General features: G+C 41.2%; 1 protein-coding gene and 1 long non-coding RNA gene across 5 annotated transcripts in view; one reads left to right on the forward strand and one right to left on the reverse strand.

The window, feature by feature from the left end:
- The window catches only part of TMEM108 (transmembrane protein 108), a 159,238-nt gene that overhangs the window by 92,862 nt on the left and 40,362 nt on the right, over window positions 1-26,014 (forward strand). The window lies entirely within an intron of this gene.
- On the reverse strand, window positions 1,293-22,725 carry LOC110394022. Of its 3 annotated transcripts, XR_002435324.1 has the most exons (5): window positions 20,706-22,725; window positions 15,996-16,124; window positions 8,898-13,524; window positions 8,063-8,164; window positions 1,293-3,962 (listed from the first exon to the last, which is right to left on the reverse strand). It is a non-coding gene; the product is annotated as an uncharacterized LOC110394022 (long non-coding RNA). The 3 variants fall into 3 exon arrangements; XR_002435323.1 differs by having other exon boundaries at window positions 8,063-13,524; XR_002435322.1 differs by lacking the exon at window positions 1,293-3,962 and having other exon boundaries at window positions 5,610-13,524.

A 26,014-nucleotide genomic window follows, 5' to 3' on the forward strand; every position in this document is an offset into this window, starting at 1 on the left:
AGACATTCAAGGTCAGGCTGGACCAGACTCTGAGCACCTTGATCTAGCTGTGGGTGTCCCTGTTCATTGCAGGGCAGTTGGACTGGATGACCTTTAAAGGTCCCTTCCAACTCTGAGAATTCTGTGATTCAATGTATTTTCCATGACAAGTCTGGGGCTTTTCATTTCTATTAAACTGTAAGGATTATAGATTAGGAATTGTATGTATCCAGAGGAAGACAGGTACCTCATATTTTACTGAATTTGGCACGCATGCTAGTACTTTAAAATAATAACTTGTTTTTATTCCAGTACTTAATTCCTTTGTCCATTGTTCAGCATAAGAAAATACTTGCATTAAGCTCATTTACTACCCTATGGTGCATTCATCAGGCACTGTGGATTATTAAGGTATTGCCCCTAAGGCAAGTTTGCACATGAATTGTGTCAATCTTGTCCTTTGTTCCCTTTCTCCATCCCAGTTTTAATTTGTGGAGGACCTTGGCACTGCTGCTTAACACTGGAATGTGGTAAGATTTTTTAACTGGAAAAAGAGAGTTGCATAGCTTTGCCCATAACTCATTCAGGAGATGCCCATCAGCAAGGATCACAACATGGAAGCAGTCATTAGTGAATGTGCAGTTGGGACAGCATTCTTGTTATGGCAGTGGCATTTCAGTATTCCTGTTTCCAGCCCAGAAGCCTCTACAGACCCCAGCAAGGACCAGGAAGCCACTGTACTGATGTTCTACAAACATAAAGCTGATGGTATCTGCAAGTGCACTATATACTCTCTGCAGTTCTGCTGTCTTGTGGATAAAATGTATTGCAGTGACTGATTTGACAAGAACACCACAGAACTTCTCAAGTACTTTGTGAGGAGACCCTGAAGTTTCCTGTATCTCCTGTAGCGTTCCCAGTGAGGCAGAGACTAATCAGTGTTGCAGATAGCTAGTATTCAGCCCATGCCACAGCTGGGAGTTGATGTGAAGAAGAGACCTTGGAAATGTATGCCTGCCTGCTGTGTGTCTACAATATTCCCATTTGCAGCCTTCTAGCTATTTATTCAGCTTTAAACTGAACTGTATTTGTGATGACTCCTTTCTACAGCCAGTTCCTTTGATGGTGAGAAGTAGTGGAACTCTTTTCTGTTTTGTTTTTATAAAGGAGCTTTGCTAAGCTCTAATCCAGTATGCTAAAAGCACCCTTGGGCTGTTTTTAAAGTATATTCAGACCGGAATGCTCTAACATGCTGCTGGCACTGATGGAGCACCTGCAGTTTTCATTCTTTAATTGTATTTAATTGAATTTCAGCAAGAATTAATCAGACTGTAAAGGGAATGCTGCAAAATTTAGGTAGAATTGTGGCTACCGAAGGTGCTTCCCTTTTCTCTATGATAGTGTCTACGCTTGCGTTCACTGAATTTAATGCTTAGCCTGAAAGAATGAATGGAAGCTCCAGCTCAAGAGAAAATCCGGAATATTCAAGGAAGGAAAAAAAAACGGTTCTGAGCTTCTCTTCTCTGAAAATTATCATTACAACTGAAATAGAAATCATTAACACACTTTGGTAAGAAGCAGCTCAGTAATTGCGAGTCAACTGGTAAAGTAACATTATGTGTAATGGGAATGTGAAAGCATAGGAAGTGATTACTTTTTTGTGCTATTTAGGAATTATTTCACACAAGTGAATAGAGGATGCAAGAACGTGAAAACATGGTGCATTTAGTCTGTAAAAAAGAAGAAAGTCCTCACCCAGAGGAAACCATGGGGTCTCTGGTGCTCTGTGTAATACTTAGAGTTTCCTTCTGAACTTTTACTTTCCGGTGCATGAGCAGCTGGATATCAAATTTGTGGTAACATAGACATGGACTCCGTTGCTAGAGCAGGACGAAGACCCTTTATTGTACGTGCTTACAACCTTTTATACCCACGTAACAACCCCTTGGTCACATGTCCCAAAGTCTTTCATTAGTCACAATGGGGGGTTGGTCTTTGTTTTCCTACACAAATTGTTTCATTGCTGTAAGGAACAAATATAATAGTTTTTTATAAATGCTTTCAGAGGGTATAAGGATTAAATTCTACCTATATTTCTAGTAGAGTAAATCCAAATTCATACTGCTGTATTATGTTAGTATAGAAATGATACAATTATGACAGATGTGGACTAATTAGTTATGTGAGCTGTTACTGCCTTTCTTGTGTCCTTCTGTTGAGGTTCATGTAAGGGTTCATGTTTCAATCCCTTTATTTTTTATCATGTTCAATGTATACAGTATATTCAGTAAGCCACAATTTCCAGGTACTTATTGTTTTATTCTTCTGTCGCAATTATAAACTTGTGACATATCTGCAGTGCAAAAAAAAAACCCTGGATTTGTTGCTTTGATTCAGACAACAGTAAAGACAAAGCAGATTTTAATTCAAGTTAGGGCTTGCTCAGATAAAGCTCATCTTTTTGGCACAGCTTTACTGCAATTAGTATAAGACTCATACTGTATTGCAAACACACTGATTTTGCGTAGAGTGTTTATTTGCGAAATTTCAAGTTAGAAGATGTCCATTAAAACATCATCTTAAGGATGTTCCTCCTGTGTTCCACGTTAGTGTAGTTGCAGAGAAGCATGTATGGAAAGACTGTGCAAGTCCTCTTTCACATGCATCTACTCGTATAAACGACCAACTGAAATCACTCTACTTTATTTTTTCTCTGCTTGCTTTCTTGCTTTCTTTTCTTGTCAACTGCTTCCTTGTTGCGCTGTCCTTTAAATTTGTCAGTTTGCAGTAATGTTCAGTACTAAACAGTTCTCCAAGCTGGTTGATGTCACGTGAGACAGAGACACCAATAGTGAACATTTGGCAGGGGCAGGATGCTTCATAAGAAAACGATCCCCTAAAGTATACCAATTTTGCAGCCAAAGCATGGTGCCCTGCCCAAGGAGGAACCTTGAGTGGAGTGACAGATGGATGCCTCTGGTTGACTTCCCTGCAGGTGCAGGAGGAGCAGATGGCAGACACGGTAATGCCCAGCCATATGGTTGTAGATACCTTTGCCCCCTCAGCATGGCTGTGAGTAGTACAAAGGCTATGGTCTTGAGAGTTACAGTGCCATGGTACAATGTGCTTATCTTAGCAGAGGAAAAGAAAAAAAAAACAAACAAACAGCAAAACCTCTCTACTGTACGGTGCACCACAGATTCATCTGTGGTAGTTCAGACACAGGCATAGTTGTGAAAAATTTCAAGATAATGATGCTGTGTGTTATTTCTTCTTCTGAAGCTCTCACAGAGTTCTGTGCAGAGAAATCGAACAACTTCTAGCTCATTGGTGAGATCCAGAAATGGAGAGCCCTTAACTGCTTCTGTGCTTGGTGTCCTGTGTTTGTCATAGGTAGAAATAAGAGTGTAACCAGGTGCACAGTTTCACAGGTGGGAAGCCAAATTATGCCAGGAAGAAGCTCAAGGCTTACTTGAAGACCTCCAGCAAATCACTGGCAGAGCAAAATTGAGTTGCCAGCTCCAGATGCCCTGCTAGCCCCCAGAGGGCAATCTGGCTGTGCACTGCAACATTGCCATGCCCTGAAATGCATGGCGTGTAGACATCCCTGACCTGAGGGTGCTCAGAGCATCAGTGCTTCAAGCATCTGTTTCTGGATGGGAATCTTCATTGCTTATGAGCATCAGCCCTGAGCACAGAAAGGTTGCTAGAGTAAGGTTTACAACTGGACGTTGGAATCTTATTGTAGAAATATCTGAAGAATGTTTTTTTTCCTGTGCAATTCCTGGTTATTGTCTGGTTTTGGTGAACATGGACCCAAGTTTTGAAATTTTGCCTCAAAGCACTTTATTTTCCTCCTTGACTGGACTTAGTTTAGATGATGGCTTCATCAAAGCAGAAGAGTGATGGCTTGATCTCAGGTTACTTTCATTTCTCAGAGTGATGGCTGAGTAGTTCTCCTTCCTTCCTGGATGAAGTAATGCCTGATCATGAACAGACATTAATCTCTACTGAGAACATTTAGTATAATGAAAAATGGAAAGAGAATTGAATCCAGGCTTTTTTTCAGCTCTTGTCTTTCTTCTTCTGTGGCGGAAAGAGCTGAGTGTTTTATAGGAAAGGTCCCAGTTCTCCCTTTTTTGGCCCCAGATAGTATGAAGCTTAAAGGCTAGATAAAGCAAGCTGCTAAATTTAGCAAAATGACCGTACAGTCAGTGACCAGCCAAATCTCTGGTATGACTGATCCCATTGACTGCTCTGGAGCTGTACAGTCTCCACATCAGTAGTCTTGCCCACAGTAATGGAATAATATATGGAAACCTTAACTTCAGGAAGCTGCTGCTTCTCCTCTGTGAACCAGAGGCAGCAATTTGTCTCTGACCTTTCAGGAGACACTGGAAGTAAATATAGATAGATAAATGGAGTTTCTAGGGTGAATAGAGTGAAGTTAGTACAGCCAGAAGAGCATGCCTCGGAGAATGTTCAGGAGTACGCCCGTCCTCAAATGCCAGGAACAGAAGCCCAAAAGTTGAGAAAATTTTTCTGTAGTTGACTCTTTTAGTGATGACAATAACGTGTTCGAGTGGGACAAGAGCTTACTTTTCAAACACTGTACACACACGTGCAATACTGTCCTGGTTTTAAACTAAAAAAAGGGGGGGGTTAGGTTAGATATTAGAAGGAAATTCTTCACTCAGAGGGCGGTGAGGCCCTGGTGCAGGCTGCCCTGAGAAGCTGTGGGTGCCCCATTCCTGGAGACTCTCAAGGCCAAGTTGGATGGGGTTCTGGGCAGCCTGACCTGGTGGGTGGGAGACCTGCCCGCAGCAGGGGATTGGAAGTAGATGATCTTTATGGTCCCTTCCAAACCAAACAATTTTATGATTAAACTCAGAAAATTGAAACAATGTAAGAATTGGCTTCCCAAAGCTAGCGAGGAGATCTTGTAGATCAAAGCTCCATCCTGTCCAGTGCATCAGTGCAAGTTCTTTACTTATTGCATTGACAAGTCTAATTGTATTGACTTAATAAACTAGGGGGAAAAACCAAATAAATATGAAAGAATAATGACTCCTGCTTCACTCAGAACTTTATATTGCAAACCCTGAAGATGGTGGATAAGTGCTTAGTGCTCACATAGCGAGTTTATCTTCTAGGATGCGAAAGTCCCTTGCTGTGTCCTCATAATCACTTTGAATTTATGAGGGAAAAAAAGCAACATGTGTTTCTATTCAGAATGGGAGGCTTTGTACTTATCACCAAGTAGATAAGCCACAGTGAAATGTTAGTGACTGTTGAGCTTCTAGTGGGATGCCATTGCTTGCTACAGGTCAGTGAAACAGGTATGTACATTTCCCTTTGTAGTGTACGCTGAAACCTTTAGTCCTGCTCTTCACTTGCCATCTTTATTAGAAGCTGGCCAAACTTACAGCATATAGCATAACGTATAGTGTAACGTGATTCCAGAGTACCCAACGGGTAAACTGTGCACACATTGAAATGTTTGTGTGCATCTCTTCCTTTCTCTCGTTCCCTGGGAGAGATGAGATTATACTGGTTTGTATGTTTTCATCCTACTAAGAATCACAGATGCAAATCTTTTTTTTTTTTTTTTTTTTTCTGCTGGTGTTTTCAGCTACCTTGGGTTGGTAAGCTTTAGCAGGAAAGGAAACACTTATTCTGCAGGAACCTGAGTGTGCCCTGGAGGCTTCTCAGAATGAGCACATTTGAAGGAAACAACAGCTGATGTTTCTGAGAAAGTAAAGATTTCAAGTCTGATCGGAGTTATGAGAGATCATCTGTTAAATAGACTCAGTCCTCTGTTTTGTATTGGTTTGTGAATAGCATGTTTTCATGCTGACCTTTTGCAATTACTCTTATAGACCAAAACTTAGACTTGTTTTTTGTGTGTCATTTGTGTGAAGAATTAGGGGCATCATCAAGACCTTGCATGTATCCGGAGAGACAGGCAAAGGTTGGCTTATCAGCGCAGTGTCAGCAAGGGTGTCCTATTCAGGCTACGGATGTACTCAGTTTATTGGGAATGTGTAAGAGATTTGACAATAACGAGGTTGAAAACATCCTCTAACTGTGAGAGAAGAGATAATCTCATGCTTACAAAGGATTAAGTGCCACGTGAGTAAGTGCATGCCCATTATTTTGATATTCTGCTAATAGAAGTTTATAAAACTGCTTGTTAGCACAGAACCACAGGCACTGGAAGCAGTATAGACGTATTAGGACATTTAGTCTATTTTTATTCAGTGCGAACTGTCTCCAGATGTTCCCACATCATATTTTCCAGCCCTGATCCACTCCTCTCTTTAATCACACCTCTGAATTTAAGAGTTACTGAGGAATAAGAATGTAAGGTCTATTATTATCTTTCCCAGTACTTTATGACTGTGCAGGACATGAAACCTAAGTTATATGACACAGAGCCAGAATTACATTAAAAAGAGCAAAAGGTTTCTTCCCTACCTCCTATTTCTTCATTTCTTCTCATCTGTATACCTTTGGTTTTGTTATTCAGCTCCATTGATTTCATACTGACCCCCAGGTTCCACTCCTGGTGGACTGTACTTGTGCTAATGTAAAATACAATGTGCAAGTACTCCAGCGCGTTGCAGAAATTGTCAAGTTAGAGGTTTCAGTAACTAGACTACATCTTTTGGGACTTCTGTTACTTCAGAAAGTATTATCTGATATTGTTTAAAAGGCTGTTTGTTTCACCTTTTGTTCCTTCTTTTCATGAAGCTGGAGGTAGCTTAATGCGTATGCTTGAGGAGAGTTTTCTAATAACAGATTAATACATTGCTGCATATAATGTTAATTACAACTGTCTACCACCAGTGGAAGAGAATTTCTTCCTGCTGATTAGATGATGGGCATCTTAAAATGATGACCCTACGCTCGTCAGCATTAGTATTCCGAGCGAATGCAGCTTTGTAGTGAATCCGAGCATTTCACTTCCACAGCAGAGTCTGCTGCGTATGCATTGTGCTGATCAAATTCAGAAGGTTTTTTGTTTGGCTGGCTTTTTTTGAGAGTTTTTTCTGTATTAGAAGCAGTAACAACTTTAAATTAAGCCTCAGTCTGGCATGAAGCAAAGTTGTAACTTTTAAAAACAAGGCATTTCTATGGCTCTTTCCATCTTTTTGAAGTCATATATTCAATGGAATTTGATTATTTTATTTCCTTGCACAGTTAATTCTCAGACTGCAATCTCCCACTGACTGATTCACTGCTGCCTAACGTGCCATGTTGGTCTGCCAAAATCATTTTGGTGTCCCTACCAGCCAAACAAGAACAGGGTCACTGGCACCAGTTACTGGCTCTACAGGGAGAAGTAGTCAGTATCACCATCCATGTACCTTCACCTCCTGACTGAGTCGGTGTTTCAAGAAATTAATTTTGGAATTTGGCAAGGGAACGGGACATCATAAATGGACAGATTTCTCTGCACAGATAGCTAAGTAATTAGTTCCCATTTAAGACAACAGTCATCCAAGCTGCTCTGCGTTGAGCCAAATTGAAGCGTACTCAAAGCAGATTGGAGGAATGAGCCTAAATTTGAAACTAATATTCTTAGAACTTTTTAAAATTTAATTATTATTTGCCATTTGTTTATTTAGTGCCATTTCTTCCCTCTTTCATCAAGTGGAGGCTTTCCATTAAATCAGCCAGTCAACTTGTGTCAATGCGGCAGAATCAAGCTTTTGATATTAGTAATAAAGAACACATTTAGAGGACACTTTTTTTTCCAGAAAGTAATGCCAGCTTTTCTTTCCACTACGAGACTGGCTGTTCCATGACAACTGGAATAGAAATATGATTTTTCAGTTGAAAAATCCTAAAGAGACTCATAATAATGAGGCCCGCTCTGGGCTGATGGAGGGAATCAGTGCTTTTGAATAAAGTGCTCCAGCAATTTTAGGCAGGGCTATTTTCTGAAACAGTAGGGCGGAAACTCTCTGAAAACCCAAATACAATCAGGCAAAGGATTAACTTCTGCTTTATGGCTGCTAAATTGAATTATCACTGGAGAGGAAAAAAAGAAAAACAACACAACAAAAAACAGGTTTACCCAGGCATTGATTCCCTGTTGTTGTCAAACTCCAGCTGTTCTGTGAAAAGGAGCGGTAGGGTCATCACATCGCTCTTCTTCCACACAGGGGAGGATCAATACCTGCAGAATAATTCAGGTACTTGTAATTACAAGGTCTTGGTGCTTTTGCCTGCAGGTTAAATGACTGTCAGTGACGAGTTAGTGGGTTTATTTTTTCTGAAAGCCCCAAAACATGTGTTTTTTGCTTCTTTTCCAACAAGAAGAGATCTTGAACAACAAGAAGTGATTCCTGACATCTTAAAATTGCTTGCTCTGCGTACTGGTGGGTCTGTCCAGGGTGTGTGTGCAGGATTACCTTTGGCACCATTTATTCCAAGGAACTGCATTTCTTTGCTTTCCTGTAATCGCTTCTGTTTTATATAATGGTAAAAGAAACAGTCTGTGGATGACAACAGGAGTGGGGAAAGGCCTTTCCAGTGACTGGGACTGAGCTCCCTTTCAGAAGGACCGGCTGATGTACCCAGCGCCGCAGTGCACACTGGTGGGTGAGCCTGCATCTCCAGACTCAAATAGCAGAGCTCCAGCACATGTACTGGAGAGCCTTCTGCTGGGTTATTGCTGCTCAGGGGCTTGAAGTGCTAACTTGGATCTCTGACCTATATCAGCTGTCACTGTGGATTAAGCTATACCCTGTCCATACAGTGGTATGAACCATAGGGCTCCTTCTGTATCTGTGCGTGTGAAGGCATGCCTGCCTGCTGAGCACTCCTGCCAGGCTGCAGTGACCGATCTCCTGCATGCTCGTTGGGGGCGTGCTCATGTTGAAAGTTGTATGTTATGGTAAATGTTTTACCTTGCATTACAGGGAAGAATAAGTCGATTTCTCAGCTGGATCTTCTTGGTTAGACTACCCACAACCTCTCAAAAATCTGATGCCTGCCCAATATCTGATGCTCACTTTGAACAGGGTTTTTCTTGTCTTTGGAACAATGCAGTGGCTCCAAATATTTAGTTACCTGTCGTTACTTCATCTGGAGGGACTTAGGGTGCTAGGAAATAGAACAGGAAAAATTCTGAACTACAAGAAAAGTATATTGTTAGTTATTACCAGTGATGGCAATTCACTTAAAATCCCTGACTCACCCTTGCAAACATTACTTATACTCCTGTCTTATATTTCATCTGAAAAAAGTAGCGTCCCTAGCATCATCCAAAATCATGCCCTGTACTGACAGAGGTGGGATGTGTGCCACCCAACAAGAAACAAATACAGCTGTCAGCAGTACCCAGAACCTACAATTTTTAAAAGGTCTGTCATCTTGGAATTCACCAGACTAAACCATACTTAGCTGGGAGACCAGATGAGATAATAAACAAGCTACAGACTGTCCCTGCTGTGGACAGCTGGTAATGTCATTTAATTTTTAGCTGGAGATTTATCTGTAGGCTTTCACTTAAATGTCCCAGAATCCAAAAGCATAGAAAAGGATTCTATCTATCTAAAAATCTATATATAATTCTTACATATTTTAAAGACAGGCAGCTTACTTCTGAGTCGGGGGATTTGCAAGCTTGCATTGTTCTCAAAATATAGAGTACTCAATATTTGAAGTTCACAAAAGAACTGAAGGATGGTGTGGGCCACGTAACCTCAGAATTTCCATGTGGAATAGGAAAGGAGTCTTTCAGGGAAAGTATTTATTGGAAACATTTGAAATGTCTATAGTTCTCTACAATTACGTGATAGACAACTAATTGATTTGACTTTTGAGCATTTACTTACACAGAAAATCCACCCCGATCCTTGTTTTCACTGAAACATTGATGTTGGGATTATTTTGGATATCCTTTAGCTAGGAATTCCTACGACAGAATTTTCAAATAAGTATATGCAACACAATGAGGAAGCGGTGTTTATATGAGTCCCTTGAGTCTAAACCAAGGCATTAGCAATTGCTGTAATAACAAAGAAAGGTGCATCCCCTCTTGGCAAATTCTCCTGTTTGCTTATCTCATGTGTGGCTCTCTGGTGTTTTATTTGAGGAACATTTATTGATTGTTCCTCATTAACAACCACATTGTATTGAATGAAGAGTCAAGCCATGTTTGATTTACTGCCCTCAAACCCTTAAGCTTACTACATTCATCCTGGTATTTTTTTTCCATTGCTCTATTCATTAGTTTTAATGTCACTTTGAAAACTACATGATTGGAAGCTGATCGTTCTTAGTTCATTTTTCTTTAATGAGGGAAGAACTCTAATATAGTAGGAACATAGCAGCTCATCCAAATTGGCATAGCTAATATCCAGAGCAGGGTATTTCCAATCTGATACTATCTTACTGAGAATGTCCAATATACTAGACGGTGCAGATGAGAGTATAGGAAATTCCCTAGGGGACAGCTGTTAGCTTTATTCAGTGATTGACTTTTGCCCTGAAATAAAGGAGTTTATTGTTCAATTTAATGCTGTTTAGTTTAACAATCTGTGTTGTTTTTTTTTTTAATGTGATGTATTTGGGTTTTTATTTTGCTGCTGAGAAGTTTAGCTCTTGCTTAGCTCTAGCACTATTAAATTCCTCTTCTACAAGAACAGCACAGGCTGTAGTTGTGGCCACCACTCTGTCCCTCTCCTGTTCTGTTCTGGACCCAGTGCCAACTTAGTTTTATTTCCACAGCCTCTCTCTACACGTATCTTACTGTTTTGGAGGTCTAGATGTTCTTGAATTCCCAGTCAGCATAAATACAAATATTACATCTGCCTTTTCTGATTACTGGTGTACAGGAAGCTCTCACCGCCCCTTCTGTGCCCCTTCTCTTAGCTAAAAGTCTCCTATATTTTCAATTTATCCTTGTAAAAATCTGAGCAGCTTTAGTTGCTTTTCACATCCTTCATGTTTTTCCTCCTGCCAGAAAACGCAAGCAAGGTATTGATAATTTTGGGCTCAACACAATACTCTTTATCTGATTGTATTAATTTTTGATTGATATGTCTATACTTCTGCTTTGACATTTCTAGCAAGAATATTGGCTATGTAATTGAGGAGGAGAACAGGACAAGCTGTAATGCAGCTTGATAATTATATAAACAGATCATAAGCCCAAGAAGTGACGTTTTAACAATCAGCTAATTTAACTGAAACTTATAAATAATTGGGGAGATATGACCTCTACTTGAAGAATGTAGTCCTGCTCCTTTAGCATAACCATAATTCTGCTGCCTGAGTCATCAATTCCTGTGCTGTCTGTTGTTCCCTAATGCCGTACACATGGATCATGCTGCACTGACGCAGACGCAGTTTATTAAGCTGCTTTCATCTGTGGTGAAAGTAAATGCTACTGCTGATGCCTGCTGCAAAGTCATCTATATCAGCTGAAAAAGTTCTGCTATTGTTATCATATTATGTGCCATAATCCTTCAGAGCTCTGGAAAGAGGTGCTGCTAGCTACTGGTTAGATTGAAAACCGAGCCATTTTGGGATTGCCCAGTATGCATTTCAGGATATATATATTTACATACATATAACTAAATTTGGTCCTCAGCAAAATGTCTCTTCTGCAGCAATAAATTCTAAATATATAATTCTACCTTGTTGGCACCAGTGGGACTAAAGCACAGATCTGTATGAAAACACTGCTTGGTGTGGGTAGATGTCTCCATCCCATGCCACGTGAGTTCTTCAGCCCTGATACATTAAACAGATGCACCTTGTGGAATGATTGTCCTTCTCTAAGGCAGCAGCAAACTAATTGTGTTTTGCTCCCCACTGTCAGGTCATTATTTTATTTTTGGTGGGAAGTGTAAAAGAACCAGGTGGTGCCTGACAAAGGGCAAGATTGTGAGATTTTGTCCAAATAATATTCCAGAATATACATGTCTGAACAGGCAATTTATTTATATATGACTTTACCATGCATTTCAGTGAGCAAATTCAGCACCTGCTGCATTTACCCTTAGCTGCAAAAATTGTCCTTCAGGGGCTCAGCGTAAGTCTCTTAAGATATTTTCTAGCCTAAAAAATAGTGGGAAAAGCTCACGAATATGGCCTCTGTGTAACAGGACACCTGGCTGTGGATGAGCCCTTGGGGTAATTGGTCTCCTGCTCTGTTTTGTGGCGGTTTGAAGCAGCCCTGATCTGCTGACCCTGCTTGTAATCTCATCATCGGCCCACGCAGATGGCAGATGATTTTTAACAGAGACACATGCACATGTGGATTTTGCTAGCTGGATTTTGCAGGAAGGTTTCCTGGCTCACTGTTCTCACCAAAAAGTCTCTATTTCTCATCATAACAAGATCTTACTTCTGGGAGCTGCAGCTGTTTCCAGCTTTCATCACTCTTTGAATTCCCAAGTCAACAGAGGCTGTGAGACAGCTCATTTAATGAAAGCCAGTTCAGCTCAGGAGCAATATCTTGCACCAGAGGCTGTGCTTGTGTTGATTTGGAGCTCTCTTGGAGGGAGACCTGAGCTGGGATCCACTGTTCATCACGCGCTGAGAACTAGCTCTCATTTTTAAGGGGCTCCTGAGCCAGTCTGCTCCATGGTATCTTTAGGAAGGCAGTGAGAAAGCTGGTTTGTACATATACCAGCTGATGTGTGCATGTGCCCAGGTCTGGAGCGCAAATTTATGCTCCATCATACTGCTCTACAGCTCCTTGTTGTATATAAGCTAGACAGTCATTCACTGGGAAGAGGGGGGAAATGTGTGGCCTTCAGTGCCTGCTACGCTGTCTGTAATGTGTAATAGACTTTGTCTCTGCCTAACTTTGCAAATAACCTGAAATTCTGTCTTTGTGCAAATATGAACTACCCCATTCATCTTCCTGGGCTGTTTAGTATCAAAAAGCATGGAATGAAGCACTGAAAAAATGAAGTAAAAAATGCAGAAAATTCTCAACAAGCAACATCAGCAGTAGTGCCCAAATTGTATGAATCATCATATTTTAAATAATCTACAGCTTTCACGTAGATAATACAACATTTAAGTATTTTATAACAAAGTTTGAGTGGAGCAAAAATTCCTTGACAAAACCACTGAGCAACACACATAAAATCAAACTGAAGAGAACGGTTATATTCCAGTATCTGCCCAGTTCCTCAAGAGCTCTGTTTCATGGCAGTGTTTGTGAAGGTGCCTGCTTATCACCTCTGGAGAAGGAGGCCCTCTCCTGACCATCGATGTAGAGGCCTTGCAGGTGGCAGTGATGCATCGCTCCCTGCCCACAATCATTCCCAGCACTGAGGTGGAAGGTCTGCCTTGGGTCTGTCGCTTGGTGTTGCTGCTTCTTTCAAAAAACTCACCCAAAATTTGCTTGGGACAGTTTTACATAGTGAAACACACCAACAAGTTTGTGTTTGTTGTTTATGGAGGCTGTGGTCTCTTTCAATTTTGTCAACAGCGTGGGGTGCTTCTGAACATCAGCCTCTGCTTCACCAGTTGTCAACAGCCACCAGCTGAATGTTCCTCATGTAGATTATCCTGTATCATCAGATAAAATGGGAGTATCAAGTCCAAATAATGATCCACTCAGCACCGTATCCTGTTCAGGCCTATGTCAAAATATTCTGAAGCCTGTTGATACATCACGGTCTTTTGGAATGGATGAAGGCTGATCTACTGTAGACCTCAGGCTTAGAATCAGAGCAAGCTTTGAATACTTTGGGTATTTTCTCCTCCACACAAGAAAATTTGTCCTGTGGGCATGTACAAAGAGTCACACACTGATGGATAAACAGTATTCCTGCTGTGTCCTGTTTGGGAGCTGTGATTATTACTCAAAAAATTACTGGGTAGCCTGCTGGGACAGTATTTAATGTTACCTCAGGTGCACAGGAACTGATTAATTGAATGCCTCTATGAGCAGGCATTACATTTCAATAGGATTTTGTTGTTTTGTCTCCCCTCTATTGGGTACTTGGGGGTTGGGTTTAATTGCTCTACTATGTCATGATCATTTGTGTCTAAGGAAGAGGGAGGAGATCTAACCCTTCAAAGTCTGTCTGAGACCATGCCTTGGCTTCCGTGACAGTGTGCACTGCCTGATTAATGCGTATCCTGGAGGTTAATTCTTAAGCTGATGTGACTGAAGATTTTCCTCCCCATCTAACCCATATGTCAGATTAGTGAAGCCATTTAAAAGGACCCTCTGTCACAAAGGAGAACAGTAATCGGGGCACTTTAGCCTCAAAATCCAAATGAGCACATTTGAGCTTCCTCCTCATGTGGCAGTCAGGATCTTGCTAATCGAGATGGGTTAATGGAAAGATGAGTTTGGACTGCTTGCGAGTTAATCCACAGCAAAAATCTAAATTAGCTGTCTGAGCACTGAGAGCATTAGGATATTTTATAAACTTTTAAACTGCTCATGCACTGCCTGTATTATTCTGTATTTTAAATCAGTATCATGCAAATGAGCCCCATGGAAGGAAAAAGAGGTTGCTTAGATCCTGATTTCTAACCTGCAATTGTGCTTAAATGGTGTTTTTCCAGGACTGATTTGCTATCCCGGAGTACAATCCGGTAAGCTGGGCTAATTCTGTGTGCTTGTTACAGCTAGTGGAGTACAGTAATTCAGATCTGCATCCATTTATGATGCAAGAAAAGAGCTATTTTTGTTTTTTTCATTTTGATTTTTTTTTCAGTAGGCTTCATCCTGCAGAGGAAGTAGATCTACAAATAACAAGAGGTAGTTGGCAGCTCACAGAATATCATTATTTCTGTTAAAGCATAAACATGTTCACACTTCCAAAGTGTTTTCTAGTGTCTGGCTGCCTAACATTAGTTTCTAGCAGCATTCATCCAAGTGGATCTGTCCCTCATTATGAATATCTTTATGGTTTCTCAACTCTAATTTCTGCGTCAGCTAGCCAGCATTGTTGCCTTCAGGTCTGTGACAAGAGTTGTGCCTGCACACACTGACTTCTCTTTCCAGTGTATCTCAGCCACAGCTGAAAATTACCCACATGCACATGGAAAAATTCATCGGATGAGCAAGTCCCATTTTTCCTTTTCCCTTGTACTCCTTAAATATCTTAATTAATCTCAGTGGAGAAAAAATAATAATCAACACTTAAACAATGAGGTTTTGCTTAAGACCCAGGGGGGATATTTTTTAAGCAGCTCATGATGGTTCAGTCATGTGAAACTCATTTGAACTCAGTGAGAGCTGCATGCTTAAAACTATGCAAAGCAGTTTGTAATTTGTGCGTAAAGCAATGTATAAGCACTAGATATGAATGTTGTCTGTTTTCAGGTTGTTTGTCATCCCACATCTTGTATATCAGGCACCAATTCTGCTGAGATGTTTAGATGGGAAGATGTCAGAAATTACAATGTTTTACTGCAGGAACCTTCCCACAAAGAATGCAAAGCTAACAGCTTCTGTGAAAATTTTCCTGTTTCACTCACTATCTTTTCCTTTGTCTGTTAACTCATCTTTAAAGCCTCCTAACAAGTAGCATCATCCATTTCTTGATTTCTCAAGTGGCCTGAAGCATTAGTGCCTGCCCTTAAAGTGGCTTCACAGTACTGCATTCTACTCTATATCCTGGTGTAGCACTGGACTTCAGTGATGAGTTCTCAGCTAGAACAGGCAGTTTATGTGAGGTCAGCTATGTCAGCATTTTTGTTCAGATTAGAAAGATGCTTTTGAAGTGAGTCTCCTGCCTGGCCCCAGCGCTGCACTGTGGTTCTCATCAGGGAGCAATCTCAGTGTGCAACCAGTTGGATCCCTGTGGATGAAGCTAAGGTGGAAGAAGCAGCCTGGGAGCACACTGATGCATCTCAGCCACCTACAGGTGCTCACTCGGCAGAACCAAACTAGAGCTAATCAGAACTAGCCCCCAAAACACATATAGTGTAGATGTTGGGTCCTCAGCGCCTGCTGCTCCACTGTGCAGCTCCCCACCTGTTGCACCGCACTGTTTGCCAATACAGAGGCTGACACTTACTTCCAGAGTCCTGTAGTGCTTTGAGTCAGGTTGGGTTTTGTGTGGTCTCCACTCTTCTTCAGCATTCCTGGGTTAGATGGGCGTTGCTAAACACATCACCATTTCAGCCTCACAGCCACATTAAGCCCCCTAGAATTCAAAACCAAAAAACACTGCTGCTGTAAGAATTGCTACAGATTTATGTAAGTCAAAGTGAAGATCAAAACTTTTTCTTGGGAATTAGGTTGGCAGAAGGCTTAATGAATGAATGTGTGGCTCTTGCTGATGCTGGATACATAATTCAAAAGTCATCCTGCCCATGTTATAATCATAATTGCTAGCAAGTGTGAAAAACTTATCCATTTAGCTCATGTACGTTTGTCTTAATTTGCTTATTTCTCAGTTTTCATGCACTATCTGATTTTGAGTCCCCTGTTGTCAGGTGTAATTATTTCAGGAGTCTTGGTCAGCAGAACCAAATCACGACACTTTCAAAATCCCTCTTGACACAGTTCTTCAAATCCTTTTGCCTGCGATAGGAAATGCAGTTAGGCTAACTGGGTGAATGCTTAAAATAATTGAATAAAATCCATCTTTGAATATAGAATACAGAAGTTCAAAGCAAATGGTTTCAAATCAGGAGATTAAAATAGAAATGCTATATAATGGGTCTTGAAGGAACAGGAAGAAATTTCCTTTCATTGTGGTGAAACGCAGAGTTCTTTCAACTTCCCTTGAAGCAATCCTGAATTTTTTTCATCTTTCTATGTTTTGAGCCGCAATGCAGAGTTAATACTATGCTAAGTGAGATAATTCATCTTTGTCTGACGGCATATTTCTACTTAATCTACTTAACAAATTTCTACTAGCTCTGTCACCTGTAAACACAACTCTACCTATATACATATTTGTTTCTCTGCTTGTGGCTGTGTGATTACCTCTCCCTTCTGTAAACCTTCTTTCATAAGTAATGGCTTTGAGCTCAGTCGTGGCTTCTCCAAAATGTTTTTTGTATCCATCTGATCATGCTGCTGGGAATACAGAATCCCTTTTTAATCAGGAAATGCATATCAGACGTGCAGCAAAACTATCTGAAAATACAGTATTTAGATTACAGCAGTGTCCAGTTGACAGGGGATATTCTTGGTGATATAAATAAACAAAATTAAAATTTTGCATGTTCACAGGTAGCATAAACATGTGTGAAATCCACCATTCAGGCAGGCTTTGTTTTTCCCAGCCCTCTTCCCACTCAGCATCCATTTAACATTGCACCTCTGGAAGTGCTTCCATCTGGTCTTAATCTTATTCTGCATCTCTCATGAGCACTTCATACTATTTATGCCAGTATCTACACTAGTGAATGAAACGCGCGTGGGAGCACAATCCTGAGCAATGGGCTGTGGGATTCTCTGACACCTCTGGGCTTGGCAGTTCCCCTTCTCCAGAGCAAGAGAGCTGCAGTGTGGCTGGTCCCCACCATGCTGGTGTGGCTGCCCCAGTGAAGCAGTGCCAACCCCACACCTGGGAATGCTTTTGCTTCTGGAAAATACAGACAACTGCAACCCATGACCTGGGGATCTTCCCAGCTACTGCTTAATTGACTAAGATAGAGGTAGTTTTATTCAACATCTGTGAGATATTTTCCAAGGAGCATAAATACAAAGCCCTAAGTCAGATTGACAGTGCAAGCATTACATGTGTCAGAGCTGGTAAGATTTCACAACATTTTTCATGCTGCGTAGACATTGGGCAAGTGCAGTAGGGGTGTAAAGTGCAGAGAAGTGAGATGAGATTTCGCATGGTTGCTCTGTGGAGCACTAACGCTGGCCAAAACTGGATACTTCAGTCACAGAGATCAGCATCAGTGCAGCTGTGATGTTGAACGGTTGTGGAATTACTTTTTTCCAGCTAAGTTACAGTGTGAAATTTCTGTGGAAATGCGCCATGTTGAGACCTAGCGTGAAAAATGGAGAAAGATTTCTGGCTTTGTACCAGAATGAAGGGAGAAAGAAAGCAGCCATATAGAAAATCTTGCTGATTTCTGTTACAAAGTTTTGTTTACTGCAGTATTACAATCTACTTGGATATTAAATTATTAGAGTATAAGAAGAGAGCTCAGTGCAACAGTTTTTGTCTCTTGGATGGGGAGTTTGCACTGAGATAACCAAGAAAGTGTGTTACTTCTCAGCCTTCTTGAGGAAGGTGTTTAGTTGCCACATCTTTCTTATTTTCAGTAGGAAACGAAAAGAAGACTTTAAATATAAATCTGGATAGGTGGCAGATTCTCCTCCCTTTCAAACCATTTATTTTAACGCAGTGCATTTTTAGAATAGTTTCCGGTGATAAACCGTATGTAGTGAGCCAGAAAGTTCTGACTTAATATTTTGCAACGATGTATTGTAGTAAGGCATGTTCCTGTTTGAAGTTAATATACTTCAACTGAGATTTATTTAATTTGGGCAAAAGAATTGCGACAGCAGCAATAGGTCACATTCTCTTGTGTTGTATTCTTGGTCCACTAAAAAATATGGCGACAGTAGCCGGTGCTGTTTTTTGCTGAATAAAGAAAAAAAATGCCAGTTGGTTACTGGCTCATCTCTTTTGGATGCTGTCACCTGTGTTCATCATCTGTTGGTAATGAATGTGATCAGGTAGATGAGAATGATGGAGAATTTGGCTGCAGTGAAATAGAAGTGAGATCAGTTAATGTTTGGCTGTTAAACATCCTCACAATAGGGAGTCTCTGACTCCATTCAAGATAATAGACAATGAAGCTCTAAGACAGGAGCAATTTAAATTACATTTTAATCAACTCTCAGGAGGGAAGAGAGCTTTATGTGAAGGCATTAATAGAAAAACAGCAATGTTTCTTATGCTATCATTTGTGAGCATTATGCCCGAACAATCTGATGAATTAACAGATTATCTTCCAATACATTGAAACACTCTTCTGTGATGCTTTGACAAAATTCCCATCCTGCTTTCATGACACCTTTTCCAAGCGATAGTGTCAGATACCCGGAGTCTCTGATCGAGTTTTGTTTAAAACCTGGTAGAGGAGTGGGGGTGAGAGCAGTGAAGACAATGTTGTAACCACCACTTTGTGAATTTGAATGGAGATGTTTTGCCTTCCTCAGATTTTTACGCACCCTGTCAGTGCTGCTGGAAAAACCTGTAATCTGTGCCTACACTGGAGACTTGGCCATGAGCCCAAGGAGTAGGCTGCGTGCTCATGCCGCTTGTTCTTCCAGAAGGAAAACTCAATCAGCAGATACGCTGAACAGAAAAATTGTTTTGTGTGAGGTATCACTGACAGAGACAAAACGGCGAGTACGCTGCCTTAATCCCACTTCTCAGGCTGCAAATGGAAGCTGCTGCTTAAGAGCAGCAAATCAATTTGCTAACTGTGGCTCTAAAAATAAGGTGTGCTACAAATAGAAAATTAATGGAAAATGGATAATGTTGTGTGGATTGATCAATGGGAATGGAAGAGAAGACGAATGATGTGTAACTTTACTTTTCCCTTCGCCAATCAACTTCACACCCACATGTAACCAGTACAGGGAAAGGGAGAGATCACATTAATAAAAATTAACCAAGCACACTGAACACCACTCCTCCACAGCCCTGAGGAATTAGTGCGGGAGGGAGAAAAGATGCTTTACACGAAAAAGCTTGTACTGCCAAGACTCCTGGTTAAGCTGAAGTAGAGCCGCCCTGTGCCCTACATGATTCCCAGGCCCACCGGTCTGTAGTGAGGAGGTAGTGGGAAAAAGGTAAAAACATGAGCAGGGGCGTTAGCAGTGGGAGAAGGGGTGATGGCTGAGGAGGTAACACTGAGCTAGAGAAAATACTAATACAGGATGACCTGCTTATTGCTCATTGCCGTTACTGGGTTTAGTTGTGATAATGACCAGTGATCTGCATGTCATGGTTTAACGTCACCGGAGACCCCATGAGCTGTCCTAGAGACTGATTTGGGATTTCTTGTGGTGAAAGAGAAGGGAAGAACTTTGCCTCTTAAGGCTGGGCAGTGTTAACGGACTTTGGAGGAGGCAAAGCAAAAGCAGACCTCCTCAGCTCAGAGATGCAGTCATGCTGCCAAGCAGAGCTCTGAGCAGGATTGGTCTGAATGCCTGCAGCTGTGCCACCTTCCTTTGTGTTCCCTGGTCCTCCTTCCAGAGCAGGAACAGCAGAGTGACTCGCCACCTCTGCTGGGAGCCACGCAGATATGTCTGAACAGAGCTCTAGTGCTCATATGAGCACTCTCAGAGAGCTGATGTCTCTGCATGGCCAGAAACGCAAGCAGTATTTCTTGTTCTCCCCAAGCATGGGATGGTGGAAAGTCCGGACAGAATCTGTTCTGTTCGAGCAGAGACCTATTTTTCAGGTACTACTTTTCATAACAGTGGGTTTTTTGAATGCATTTTTCATTGAAAATTTTAATTTTGTAAGTAATGTTTTCTACTAACCTGTATAAAACTGAAAAGATGGAAAATTTTTGAGGTTTTGGAACAAGAGAGAGAAGCCTGAGGGACATTTCTCTTCAGAAAAAAAAATAATAAAAAAAGTAAATTATTTTTTACTTTAATTATTTTTTGTTTTGATATTCCGAGATCCCTAAAATTTAGCTGCTTTCTCTCCTTTTCAAAATTGGAAAGGAAAAAAAAAGAAGTTATGCAAAGATGGTTAAAAGCTGGTACCCCGTATCTTTTAGCAAATATTTACCAAATTCTAACCAGGAGTGCTTCTGATCCAGCAGCTCAGGATTAAGCCATTGCAGATGGAGCTCCTGCTAATGCTGGCTTCTGCAGGCTGCTCCGGGAGCTCCTGCAGCTCCTACTCACCAGCACACTCCATCCACACTGGGCAGCCAACCGTCTTCCTGCAGGCAGATGGTTTCACCAGTGCTCTCCCCAAAGCCACGGTGTCTTGATGAAGGTTATCTGTCTTACTGTCAACAACTGCAATCATCACAGCATAACTTTGTATTAAGATCATCCTGTTTTCATGAAACAGATCCAATCCCAGTGCCGTCGTGGCGAGGTTGTGTTGGAGTCCTGGTGCCAGTTCTGCATCCCGGAGGTTCAGCCTTGCACAAGCTTTCCACAGCCCAGTGTATTTCTCAGTCTTTGGCAGAGCAGCATGTCTTCACCATGTCTGATATCTTGCTTGTGGTGCTAATAAAGAAATGCAGAGTGGTAATTTCTAGGGTGGTAATTGTCCTTTTACTAAACATTCAATTGTCCTACATGCAGAATCAGTTTATAATTAATCCATAATTGTTTTGGGAGGTTGAGTTACATTCCAGGGGGAATAGTTTCTTTATTTACTTACTTTCCAAAGCATGAATGAATATAATAAACACCAATCTGCAACAGGTCAGTGTGACTGAGCACAGTGAGATATCCAGCTGAGATCAAATCTAACTTGCATCTGACACCACCAGATCTGGGCTCCACTTGTTTACCTAGGGAATAGAGGGAGAACTGGGGAGAGGAAGGTCAGAAAGGGACTTTCAGTTGCATATGTGAGACAAATGGGTGACCTTACAGATGATATGTGCAGCTGAGCAAATCAGACAGCATTTAAATGAAAATCCGGATGATTAAGGAAGGAATGATGCTTTGAGAGGGTGTATGAATCAAATTATTCTGCCTGTGCTGTTCATCTGGCTCTAGAAGCTAAGCAACCTTGATGTTCCTGCATCACGAGGTGATCCTACTCATCTAGTATTTCGGTTGCTTGAAGTGTCCCTGTCTGGATACACAGAGAGCTTTTAATCTGGCATGGCAAGTCATCCCAAGGGGAACACTGCACCCGAATCTTCAAAGATGCTCTCGTCTCATCAGCTTCCAGTTTTGCTTATTGGTAGCCTGCGGTGTGCTACCAAGCAGCTGGTATGCAGGTTGAGGAGAACATAAGCAGCACAGTTGGGAGATGACACACACTGCTTCCAAAAAGACAAAAAAGTCTGAAATACAGCAGAAGCAGCAGCAGAAAAAGACACATTTTGATGAGAGTTTCATATGTAAACAAAGCAAAACTCGGGACTCATCTCCCAGATGATTATCTTTGCAGCTAACCTTCCCTCTTCTCCGACGCTTCCTGTTCAGCAAACTTCACCTCTGGTTCTTCACCATCAATTAAGGTGTCTGGCAAGGTACAGGCATGGGTCTAACCTGCAGGTGGGCTTTTTGGATGCCCCTGTCCTGCAGGGAAAGCATGCCAGATCCACCGTATCTTCACATTGCCTTTGGCAGTAGAGACAACACTAATATAAAATCAGAATATTCTGAGTTGGAAGGGAACCACAAGGATCATCGAGTCCAGCTCGTCATGGTCCAATAGCTCTGAGGCAGCAGCATCCATCAGCTTGATGCTGTGGCCAGGACTCCCCAGCCATGCTCTATATGCACAGCAATAATCATTTAGAGCACAAGGCACTGGTTATGCTGGCAGATAACAGCTTAACCTTCTAGTGAGCTTTCTTTCCCAGATCCTCCTCACAGCCAACACTGGCTTTTTGTGCAACATTCAGCTTTTAAGTTGCATGTGTTCTTTTCTAGGTGTCGTGACAGTAGTTCATGAGAGCTGGGTTTTGCTCCAGCAAACACAACCTGCTGACACTTAAAGCATTGCCTGTTTCTTTATGCTAATTGCATGCAAACTACTCAATCTGCCTTACTCTGCTGCTTCCCTCTGTCTGATAAGGACTGCAAATCCAGGTGCATGGCAGGAAAATAGACAGAGGTCAAATCTGAATATCATGTTTCAGTGAGACTGGCTCATCAGAAAAGAGCTGGAGGTCAAAGGCAACCTTTGCCCCTTCAGTGTGCTTCTATCTTCTTGACTTCAGAGAGGATTTTTCTCTTCAATGCTTCTGTGTTTGAAGAAAGCCACAGAAGATATCAGAAATCACTGAAAAAACTTAGGAGAACTTTTGATCTTGAAGGAGAGCTCTACCAGATTTCACTGGACATGCATTTGTCTCTCCTACCTCCACAGGAACCAAGATAGCCACTCCAGGTTTACACCTGGGTGTGAGGCCAGAATCACAGTGGAGTTCTGCTGACTAAAAAAAAAAAGAAATACAATCAATTTAAAATTAATCTTTCACTTGTTTACTTGTTTTCCTTTCCTTTTTCCTTTTTTTCTTTTCCTTTTCTTCATCAGTCAGCAGTGTACGGGACAGAAGTGTTGAGTATGATGTACAGAACATGATCCTCATACACTCAGAGTCATGTTTCTGTGGTTAAGGTGATTGTTCCTAGTAATTTCCATTTATATGCTGGCATGAAGACCTCGTCTGAAGATGAGGATTTTATTTTGAGATATTCATGTATCTTCAGGAATGATAAAACCTGTTGGTGTAATCTCTATGTAGCAGTGCTAAAGTACATTGTGAGAATTTTTTTTAAAAATCAGTATCTTCTGTATCAATAGGAACTAACATAACTAAATGCACTGCAGTTTTAATTAAACTGTCAGTGTAGTGACAGTGACGTTGAAAAGGTGGTTGCACAGTCATTCCTTTTTAATGACGGCCCTTCTCTGTAATTGGGTTAATTCCAGATTTATGAGGATTAGAAGAGCCATATACCCTATATTCTTTCTTGAAGACTCTTGTAAGAGACTGGAAGTATTGTGTCATAAAGTGAAGCCATAGGCGAGGTAATGACAGATAATTCTCCCTTTCTGAAATCATGTCTTGTGCCTTCTGGAACATTTTCAGATCTGTTACATGTCCATCCCTGGGGATGGATAACCACATGCTAGCCATGACATGCACCAAGTTACCTTGCAACAACCACCTGCCTTTTCACATGTCCAATTCCTGATGTCTAAACCAGCTAGGGTCTCACTGCAACTAACTGGATGGCAGTGTATTCACATAGTGAAGTCCTCAGTCCAGGTGACGTTGCCACAGATCCCAACACAGCTGTCATCTTGGGGAATCAGGGTTTAATTGTGCACTGCAACAAATGGCTGATGCGTGTCCAGTGAGGTTGGTGCAGGGCCGAAGTGTGCAGGCTGTCCGCTTGCCCCTGGGCTGGTTATGGGCACAGACATCCAAGGAAAACCTTGTTCGCTCAAGAACACCTCACGTTTCTGAAGTAAAATGCAGAATTGAAAATACAAAGTGGTGATGAACGTCCAGCACACATGTGCAGCGTGGCTGATAGCGTTGCCTGGTGACAGAGGAGGGATGGCAGAGCCCTGCCAGCAGCCAGCACAGACTGCAGGTCCTCGTCAGGGCTCAGCGTTGGCCCAGGGGAAGGAGAAAGCCCCACAGACAGAGTTTTAGCGACCAAATACACAGGCATACACGTACAGATACATACATACGTTTCTTTTTGGACTGCAAAATGCTATCCTGAATAAATAAATACGTGCATGCCCTTTTTATCTTGTACCAGACACTTGTGTTTTGCTGCGAGGTGCCTACAGAGGGCTTTGAATAACAGCATGTTCCAGCAAGGAAATTTTTCGCATCCTGCTCCTTTGATCACAATGGCATGGTGAGAAGGAAGCAGACTGTCTTCATTTCTGTAACGAGGCAGGGTGCCCAACTTGACAGGGAAAAACAGTTCTTTCCCTACAGATTCGCTTTTTATGACCAAAAGAGCATTAGAACAATTTATGCGTTTGTAAGTGCATTAGAAAGAGGCTTGAAAAGAAAATTGGCAAATTCCTCAGGAATCAGCAATTTTTTCACTCCTTAGCATATTCCAATTACATGAAAATATAATCTGTTTTCCTTGGTTTTCTTTAGTGTGGTTCCCACAATTACAAAGCTGGTTTCATTCCTTGTTCCTCCTGCTGTACATGAAACTGTTAATCGAAATTTGTATTCAGTCAATAAGCAAAATCATTTTTTATTGTAACAACTACACCAAAGCCACAAAAGCTTTAAGAACATTCCTAGCAGACCCCAGCAAAGGGTTTTGGTTCGGCAACTCCTGGTCCCAACCAGAGCTGAGACCTCCAAGCCCAAAACCAATACACTTTGCCAAGAGAAGTGCGTGCTCTGAAAGGAAATTTACATTTCCATCTCATAAGGACAAGAAATGGTTTGTATTTCTCAGCTACTCCTAAATGTTTTATTAAAATGTTGATGAAGTTGACTGGAAAGGAAAAAAAAAAGAATTTTTAATTTATAAAAATGTAAATAATTACTGAAGGAAACCATGCAACTGCATTAAAGCTCGAAGACCTTTTAGCATGTACTTCTAGCTATTTCTTAGAGTGCAGAAGATTAGAATTAAGAAAAGCTATTAAACTATTGAATACCAGCTTTAGAGTAACTGTAATCTAATAAAAGATTAACCCCTTGCAGCAGATCTGTATGTATTGCCAGTAGAAGTTTTTTGACTGATTCGTTGGAGGCATCGCTTTCATCACAGGCTAATGACTAGATAAATTAAACAAACTCATCATAAAAGGGTTTCAGAATGCTTTCTTGCGGTAATAAAAATTAAATGCCTGCAATGAAAAGTGAAAATATGAGTACACAAGAGAGACAAATTATTTGAAGGGAATCATAAAAATTGTTAGGAGAATTAAAAGTTACAGCACATGCAATGTGATATCTCTCACCACAATTCTGGCTTCCTACAAACACAAGAAATACCGGCTTGGTTTGTAAATTATAGCAGCATTAATTGAAGACAATGAAGAATAAAAACGCCATCTTGTAGAGGCACTTTCAATTTATTGGCTGCATTGTCCTGAGACAGAGTGCTGAATCCACTAAAAATCATTTCGTGTTTAAAATCCTGACCCATACTACTTTACCGGAATGATATGCAGCCCCAGTTCTCATTACTTGTGGTACACAGGATCGATGGATTTTCTCTTCACTTGGGATTATCACTGGAGAAAAGAACAGTGCATGTCTAAGCACAAGACCTAGTGAAATATTACCTAGTGCATGGAGTAGCCAGGAGGTTGGAGGGAAGCTTAGATGCCCTGAAAGGTGCTTTTCTGCAACTCTGAATCCATGAGGTTGAATAGCAGCCAACTCTTTTAAAAGA

The sequence above is a fragment of the Numida meleagris genome, chromosome 2 (genome assembly GCF_002078875.1).
Source record: "Numida meleagris isolate 19003 breed g44 Domestic line chromosome 2, NumMel1.0, whole genome shotgun sequence".
Taxonomy (NCBI): Eukaryota; Metazoa; Chordata; class Aves; order Galliformes; family Numididae; genus Numida; species Numida meleagris.